Here is a 9,631-nt window from a genome sequence, read left to right as displayed (position 1 = left end):
GAATAGTTCCTCCAGCACAGTGGGGACTCAGGAGGCTTAGATACAAAGAAAGATTGTGGTGGTAGGGGACTCCATTATTAGGAAGGTAGATAGGGCAATCTGTTGCCGTGACCGCATGAACCGAACAGTTTGTTGTCTCCCGGGTGCTCGGGTTCGGCACATTGCGGATCGGGTAGACAGATTTGTTGGGGGGGGGCTGGGATTGACCCGGCGGTCTTGGTACACGTTGGCACCAATGACAAAGTTAGAGAAAGATGGAGGGTCCTAAAAAATGATTACAGGGATCTAGGCCAAAAGCTTAAGGCAAGGACCTCCAAGGTAGTATTTTCTGAAATACTACCAGTGCCATGCGCTACTGCAGGGAGACAGTCAGAGATCAGCGAGGTTAATGCATGGCTAAAAGTGGTGCAGGAAGGAGGGGGTTGGGTTTTTAGAGCACTGGGACTCCTTTTCTGAGAGGTGCCATCTATATTCTAGGGACGGATTGCACCTCAATGAAGTGGGATCTTCTGTGCTAGGGGGGAGAATGCTAAAAAGGTTGGAGGAGATTTTAAACTAGGATGGAGGGGGGAGGGGAATGAAACTAAATGGAATAGATGAGGATTCAAGGTGGTATGGAGGTAGAATGGGGGCAAGTGCAAGTTTGACAAGCAGTGAGACACCCATAGTAAATACAGATAATACTAGAAAACTTCTAAAGACTAAACCAAGTGGGAGCAGAAAGGAAGGAGCAGATAAGATAATAGTACAGGCTGAAAAAAAACTGAAATGCATGCTTGCTAATGCAAGAAGCCTGACAGATAAAATGGGGGAGCTTGAATTAATAGCTGCAAGGGAGCAGGATGATATCATAGGCATTACTGAAACATGGTGGGATGAAACTCATGACTGGACAGTTAATTTAGAGGGTTATTCTCTTTTTCGGAAGGATCGAACAAATAGAAGGGGAGGTGGAGTATGTTTATATGTTAAACCGGATCTAAAACCTATTATAAGGGATGATGTCTATGAAGGGAATGATGAAAATGTAGAGACTTTGTGGATAGAAATTAGCAGTGGAGGTAAAAGTATAAAGAAAATGTTTGTGGGAATATGCTATAAACCACCAAATATCTGTGAGATTGAGGAAGCTAAAATACTTTTACAAATGGAGAAAGCATCAAAACTGGGTCATGTTTGCATAATGGGGGATTTTAATTATCCTGACATAGACTGGGGCAATGAGATTAGCGTTACAACAAAAGGGAACAGGTTTTTGGGGGTGCTTAAAGACAATTATATGACCCAAATTATTGAGGAACCAACCAGGAGAGGGGCAGTTCTGGATTTGGTCATATCAAACAATGTAGAAGTAATAACAAATATTCAAGTCCTGGAACATTTGGGTAACAGTGATCATAACATGGTCTTATTTGAAATAAATTATCAAAAAACAGATTACTTGGGTTCAACAAAGACTTTAAACTTTAGAAAGGCAGATTTTAATAAACTGAGGTCTAATCTAGTAGTAATACAATGGGATGATGTTTTTGCAGGGAAAAATATAGAAGATAAATGGGCAATCTTTAAAACATTGTTAGAAAAGCACATTTATCAGTGTATACCCTTGGGTAATAAGTATAAAAGAAATAAGTCAAAACCAATGTGGCTAAATAAACAGGTAGGGGAGGAAATGGACAAGAAGAGGAAGGCGTTTAGATTCTTTAAGTCAGAAGGGACAGAGACATCGTATCAGAATTATAAGGAATGTAACAAAAATTGCAAAAGGGCAATCAAATTAGCAAAAATGGATAATGAAAAAAGGATTGCAATAGAAAGTAAGGTCAACCCTAAAAAGTTCTTTAAGTACCTTATTAACAAAAAAATGAGGAAAGAAAATATAGGACCCTTTCAGTGTGAGATGGGCCGGCAGATTGTTGGAGATAAGGAAAAAGCAGAGGTATTAAACAAATTATTTGCATCTGTGTTTACCAGGGAAGAATCAAGTTCAATAGAAGTGCCGCAGGAGGAAGCCACAACCTCCATATTAATGAACAATTGGTTAACTGAGGAAGAAGTTCATAAGCGACTTGAAAAAATTAAAGTAAATAAGGCACCTGGCCCCGATGGCATACATCCAAGAGTTCTCAAGGAGTTAAGCTCAGTAATAGCAAAACCATTATATTTAATATTCAAGGACTCAATTTCCACAGGCTCAGTACCACAAGATTGGCGTAAAGCAGATGTGGTGCCTATATTTAAAAAGGGAGCTAGATCACAACCGGGAAATTACAGACCTGTAAGCCTGACTTCAATAGTAGGGAAACTACTTGAAGGTTTAATACGGGATAATATTCAGGAATACCTAATGGAAAACAAAATTATTAGTAATAGTCAGTATGGATTTATGAAGGATAGATCTTGCCAAACTAACCTTATTTGTTTCTTTGAGGAGGTAAGTAGGAATTTAGACCAGGGTAATGCAGTTGATGTGGTCTACTTAGATTTTGCAAAGGCTTTTGATACGGTTTCACACAAGAGGTTGGTGTACAAAATAAAGAAAATTGGACTCAGTAATAATATATGCACCTGGATTGAAAACTGGTTAAAGGACAGACAACAGAGGGTTGTCATAAATGGAACTTTTTCAGGTTGGGCTAAAGTCGTGAGTGGAGTACCTCAAGGATCGGTACTGGGACTCCTGCTTTTTAACTTGTTTATTAATGACCTTGAGGTTGGGATCGAGAGCAAAGTCTCCATCTTTGCTGATGATACTAAATTGTGTAAGATAATAGAATCAGAGCAGGATGTAATTTCTCTTCAGAAGGACTTGGAGAGACTGGAAACGCGGGCAGGTAAATGGCAGATGAGGTTTAATACAGATAAATGTAAGGTTATGCATTTGGGATACAAGAATAAAAAGGCGACTTACAAATTAAATGGAGATATATTGGGGGAATCCTTGATGGAGAAGGATTTAGGAGTGCTTGTAGACAGCAGGCTTAGCAATAGTGCCCAATGTCATGCAGTAGCTGCAAAGGCAAACAAGATCTTATCTTGCATCAAACGGGCAATGGATGGAAGGGAAGTAAACATAATTATGCCCCTTTACAAAGCATTAGTAAGACCACACCTTGAATATGGAGTACAATTTTGGGCACCAATCCTAAGAAAAGACATTATGGAACTAGAGAGAGTGCAGAGAAGAGCCACAAAATTAATAAAGGGGATGGATATTCTAACTTATGAGGAGAGGCTAGTTAAATTAGATTTATTTACATTAGAAAAGAGGCGTCTAAGAGGGGATATGATAACTATATACAAATATATTCAGGGACAATACAAGGAGCTTTCAAAAGAACTATTCATCCCACGGGTAGTACGAAGGACTCGGAGCCATCCCTTAAGGTTGGAGGAAAGGAAATTTCACCAGCAACAAAGGAAATGGTTCTTTACCGTAAAATGTGGAATTCATTACCCATGGAGACTGATAGCAGATACAATAGATTTGTTAAAAAAAAAGTTGGACATCTTTTTAGATGGGAAAAGTATACAGGGATATACCAAATAAGTATACATGGGAAGGATGTTGATCCAGGGATTAATCCGATTGCCAATTCTTGGAGTCAGGAAGGAATTAATTTTTCCCCTTAATGGGGTTTTCTGTTTGCCTTCCTCTGGATCAATAAGTAAGAATAGATATAGGATAAAGTATCTGTTGTCTAAATTTAGCATAGGTTGAACTTGATGGACCTATGTCTTTTTTCAACCTCATCTACTATGTAACTATGTAACACCACACATCATCATCATCATCACCCCCACACCACACATCATCATCATCCCCACCACATCACACATCATTATCATCCACATCACACATCATTATCATCCCCACCACACATCATCATTATCATCCCCACCACACCACACATCATTATTATCATCCCCACCACACCACACATCATTATTATCATCCCCACCACACATCATTATCATTATCAGCCCCACCACACATCATTATCATCCCCACCACACCATCATCATCATCATCATCATCATCACCACCACACCACACATCATTATCATCCCCACCACACCACACATCATTATCATCCCCACCACACCACACATCATCACCACTACACCACACATCATCATCATCACCACCACACAACACATCATCATCATCACCACCACACATCACCACCATCCCCACCACACCACACCACACATCATCCACACCAGCACATCACACCACACATCATCATCACCACAACCACACATCACCACCATCCCCACCACACATCATCCTCACCACCACACCACACCTCATCATCACCATCTCCATTCCCCACCACACCACACATCAGCATCATCCTCACCATCACACCACACATCATTACCACCACACCACTGCAATCTGTATCATGTGCAATTTTCTCTAATCGGATTGCCCGTTTTTCAGCTTTTGTTACATTCCTTACAATTCGGATGCCTTTGGAAGGGAGAGACAGGCATTTCGATTGTCGGTTTCTTCCCCTGCCTGTATATTTAGCCACATTGGTTCAAAATTTTCTTTTACATTTATTACCCATTACTGATGAATGTACTCTTTTCAAAAAATAAAGCTTGGCAATTTATCTTCTGTATTTCTTGTTGCAGTAACGTCATCCCAATGTATTTAGTGTAGATTCTACCTTGATATAAGATTTGTTATTACTTCTACATTGTTTGATACTAGGTCAAGTAATGCCCCCTTTCGAGTTGGTTCATCAATAATTTGGTTAGTGTAGTTGTTTTTTTAGCACACCCAGTAACCTTTAGCCAGGAGTGGCTCAATGGCGGTGCCACTGCGCCGACCCCCGCGGTTCTAGAGGCCCCGTGCTCTCTCCCGCAACAATTCAACTGATTGCCGGGGGGCCTCTGTAACTCTCTTACCATCTCTTCCTACAGGGTCCCTCATCATGGCACCACGATGTCAAATAGCGTTGCCATGATGATGGGCCCTGCAGGAAGAGATGGAGAAGGTAAGAAGCCCCACACCACGTCTGCACCAAACCCCGCAATATTCCCAGGCGGGAATATTTTCATTACTGATTTCATTACTGATATGTGGAAAAATAAAATCATGCTTTTTCCATTTGCAAAAGTGGTTTGTTTTTCTTGGTCTCGGAAACATTTGGGGGTTTATATCTGATCCCTAGCAGCCTTTTATTTTTTGGGCTTTTACTTCCGTTGTCAATTTCAATCCCTATCACCACAATCCATTAGAATAGGTTTAAATCTGGTATTACATGTAAATATTCTCCATCTCTTATATTTGGAAATAACCCTCTAAATATAGTGCCCAGTCAGGAGTTTCATCCAACCAGTAATGCGTATGGTATCGTATTTCTCTTTTCTGGCTCTTATCTCCAGCTCCCCTGTTTTTATCTGCCAGGCTTCTTCCATTAGCAAGCACTTAAGGTTGTTGCCAGCCTGAGCTAGTGTTTTAGATATGCACTCTCTGTTAGCCTAACTACTCCTGTCTGTCTTCTGCAGTGGACTTCAGTCTGTATAGGCTTTCTAGTATTATCTGTATTCAATGACCTATAGCGATCTCCCAGTTCCGATCTATCCTGTCTAGTCCATTATCTCTTGCGTGTCCCTCTTAGCTTAAAACCTTCTTAAACCAAGGTGTAATCCTGGAGTGACCAACAGCAGACCTCAGGGGCCACCAACAGGTCAGGTTTTCAGGATATCTCTGCTTCAGCACAGATGGCTTAAGATGGCTTAATCAGTCAACGATTGAGCCACCTGTGCTGAAACAGGGATATCCTTTAAAACTGACATGTTGGTGGACCTTGAGGACTGGAGTTGGCCACTCCTGGTGTAATCAACCTCTCCCCTAACACACAAGATCCCTTGCTTGTAGCATGGTTAGATTTGCTTAAGGTAGCCAATGAGTTTAAGTCTTTTTTTTTTTTGCCCGGCTATGTGGGGTTGCTTTTACTTCCATCGATGAACAGTAGGTGGAAATCAGACCAAGACCTTGTGGAAGCCTCCGCCTCTTCAGTGTACAGCCAGTAGGGGGCCTCTCAAAGTATAGCAAACAGGTGTCACAGGAGATATAGGGATTTGGATGAAGGATCACAACCCTTACTACCTGGACAGAAGTTAGGAGGCTGTTATCAGAGCCGCTTCGAGTCTGCTGCTGTCAGTTTCAGTAGTTGAACAGGTGGAAGCATTTGCCCTTGCATGGGAGCTTCGCAAACAGGTAAGGCGGAATGCACTTGGCAGGTTGTTTGCTGTGGCAGTGGTCTGTCTGAGGGTTTAATAATGAACATTATAGACGAGTAAGAAAGAGGCTGTTTTTTTTATTCCAAATATATCGAATGTTATTTTTTGTGGTGTGACATGTGAGCAATTAATGTACGTATATCTTTATTTATATTGCGCACAAAGTATACTCAGTGCTTGACACAAACATTGCAGTACAGGGAATTATAATACAATAAGCGTAACAAAGTCCAACAATAGGAAAGGAAATCCCTGCCCCAGAGAGCTTGCAATCTAAGTGGTATGTTGGAAAACCTACGTAGACAGCAGGTGAGAGTAAGTGAAGGCAGAGGAGTGCTCTGAAATGCAGGCAGATTATCTCATGCTTTGAATAATCAGTAGTGGAAGTGGGAGAGTTTTCGGGGTACAGTAAAAGCACTTCTATTATTTCAAAATCAAACGTCGTTACTTCTCTTGTCACTGGCTTCCTGTTCTCACGGCATAATATAATATATAAGCATTTTGTGGATCGTTTGAAAGTAGTTACATAGTAGATGAGGTTGAAAAAAGACATAGGTCCATCAAGTTCAACCTATGCTAAATTTAGACAACAGATACTTTATCCTATATCTATACTTACTTATTGATCCAGAGGAATGCAAACAAAAAACCCCATTAAGGGGAAAAAATAATTCCTTCCTGACTCCAAGAATTGGCAATCGGATTAATCCCTGGATCAACATCCTTCCCATGTATACTTATTTGGTATATCCCTGTATACCTTTCCCATCTAAAAAGATGTCCAACCTTTTTTTGAACAAATCTATTGTATCTGCCATTACAGTCTCCTTGGGTAATGAATTCCACATTTTAATTGCCCTTACGGTAAAGAACCCTTTCCTTTGTTGCTGGTGAAATTTCCTTTCCTCCAACCTTAAGGGATGGCCCCAAGTACTTAGTACTGCCCGTGGGATGAATAGTTCTTTTGAAAGCTCCTTGTATTGTCCCTGAATATATTTGTATATAGTTATCATATCCCCTCTTAGATGCCTCTTTTCTAATGTAAATAAATCTAATTTAGCTAGCCTCTCCTCATAAGTTAGAATGTCCATCCCCTTTATTAATTTGGGGGCTCTTCTCTGTACTCTCTCCAGTTCCATAATGTCTTTTCTTAGGGTTGGTGCCCAAAATTGTACTACATATTCAAGGTGTGGTCTTACTAATGCGTTGTAAAGGGGCATAATTATGTTTACTTCCCGTCCATCCATTGCCCGTTTGATGCAAGATAAGATATTGTTTGCCTGTGCAGCTACTGCATGACATTGGGCACTATTGCTAAGCCTGCTGTCTACAAGCACTCCTAAATCCTTCTCCATCAAGGATTCCCCCAAATTAGTAATTCTCCTTATTTAAGCCTTTCATGCCCCAATGATGTAATGACCAAAAACTACCAAAGGAATTAGCATTGTGATAATGCACATGCACAATTAATAAACAAGAAATAACGAATGCTTAAAGTAGAGTATGCGCATGCGTGGTCTATTGAACGTATATACTGGTCATTTGGGGATGACTGTTTCTACTGTACAGTACTGTATGTGAACTTGTGTAAACTTCTATTTACCTTGATTATATATGCCATTTGGGAAACGCTGGGTTAATGCATAGTGATTTTTAATAAAGTGTGAAACTGCAAAAGTGTAGATGTACTACGTTTTTAGCCAGATGTGTACATTTTATCTTCTCGTCAGACACCTGCTTGGTTATCTCTGAACGGCACTGTAGCATTCAGAGTATCATAGGCAAAGATATTCAGTGCACCACCTGACTGACACCCACGCAGTGAACTGCAACAACACAAATAATTATTCCGTCTGACCACAAATGAGATCCGTGCGGCAACAAAGTGCTAATACCGCAATTTAGCATGGAGGTGGAACATAATTCATGCTTCACCTGTGTGTACACATGCACATTTGCACTATTCTCTGATAACATTCTTTATATAGTTCCCCAGACATAGTATAGCTATAGTGGTTTTATATTGATATTTTTTCACCTTCGCTGTCTTGTCGCATTCTCACCCCCCTGATGTCGCCTGTATGTCTTGGCCGCCTTTGCATTTCAAAAGAGAATAGCCTTTTACAGTACAGTATGTCTCCACTGTTAATTTTTATGCCAGGCTACCTGTTTCTACCTCCTCTTATTTCACACTTCCTGTCTACATCCATTGCAACCAGAGATCCCTTTTACATATGTAGCCCTCTTTCTGACACTCTAAAGAGACTACGGGTAACTGCACGCACCTGCGGCTCCAGGAGATCTGAGCCCCCCGCTAGCTGGGAGCCTGGGGTAACAGTTATTAGCGCAGCGCCTCCACTCACCCAGGATCCCCGTCACGTAAGATTCCCCTGGGCAAGAAACATACCAACACATATGCGTGCAACCAGTTTTACTGTAATGCAATAGTAACCTTATCACTTTATCGTAGCAATCAACACATAACGTAGAACCTTAAACTATACGCTTATCACTTATCATTAACTCAGCTAACTGATAATGTCTTTATAACGTAAGTGGCTCAGCCACACTCCTACGGAGTATTGTCCTGTACAGTAGTGGCTCAGCCACGCTCTTAATGAGTATGTCTCTGTCCTAGCACCGCGTGCCCCCACACACCGTGTCCTGGTACTAATAGAAAAGATTGCTCAGTGTACTTAGGCCTTTGGCCACTTCACCAGTGTCCCCAAAGAGTTACGCCTAAGGCGGGATCAGCGCCTGTTGACCGGTGTTGGTGCACTTGCTGTAAATACCTTCCGGTCACGGCGGTGACCGGTAACAACTTCGAAAAGGATCAGACGTATCCTCTGCTTGCCTTTGATGTCGCGCTGTGCAGCTGCCTGGTCCCAAACAGCTCGGCACCACCTTGCTCCGCACACTTGTCCCTAACTGCCTACACAGTAAGGTGAATGATTTCTACCACTATGGGCGTCCCTGCAGCACAGCAACCTACTGTGACTCAGGGGTTTCTCCTAAGGGCCTGCGGGGTAAAGCTAGCCTATGCAGGCGGGTCACGGACCCCCTGCACTCACACACCCTCCTCCTTTACCTTCCGGATCCCCTCTGCCTAGCGTGGTCTCTCCCCCACGCTTCCCTTTCCTCCTCCCGTAATCCCAGCCTTCTGATTGGCTCCTGACATCAGATGACTGTCCCAGAGCTCATGGGAGTTGTAGTTTGCCAACGGAGCCTTTCCCTTATTGGTCCGTCGTTCTCGCGCTTACACCGCGCATGCGCGACCTCTCCGCTCTGCCAGTGCCCTCAGAAAGGTTGCGCAATAACATGGTGGAACCTGCACCACCCCCTCCGGGCACACACTACATCCACATGAGGT

General features: G+C 42.1%; 1 protein-coding gene across 3 annotated transcripts in view; it reads left to right on the top strand.

The window, feature by feature from the left end:
* Positions 1-9,631, top strand: part of KIF13B (kinesin family member 13B) — a 260,575-nt gene that overhangs the window by 138,042 nt on the left and 112,902 nt on the right. The gene's annotated exons all lie outside the window — the stretch shown is intronic.

Source organism: Ascaphus truei, chromosome 4, assembly GCF_040206685.1.
Source record: "Ascaphus truei isolate aAscTru1 chromosome 4, aAscTru1.hap1, whole genome shotgun sequence".
NCBI classification, from domain to species: domain Eukaryota; kingdom Metazoa; phylum Chordata; class Amphibia; order Anura; family Ascaphidae; genus Ascaphus; species Ascaphus truei.
This window is presented reverse-complemented; position numbering and strand designations above follow the sequence as displayed.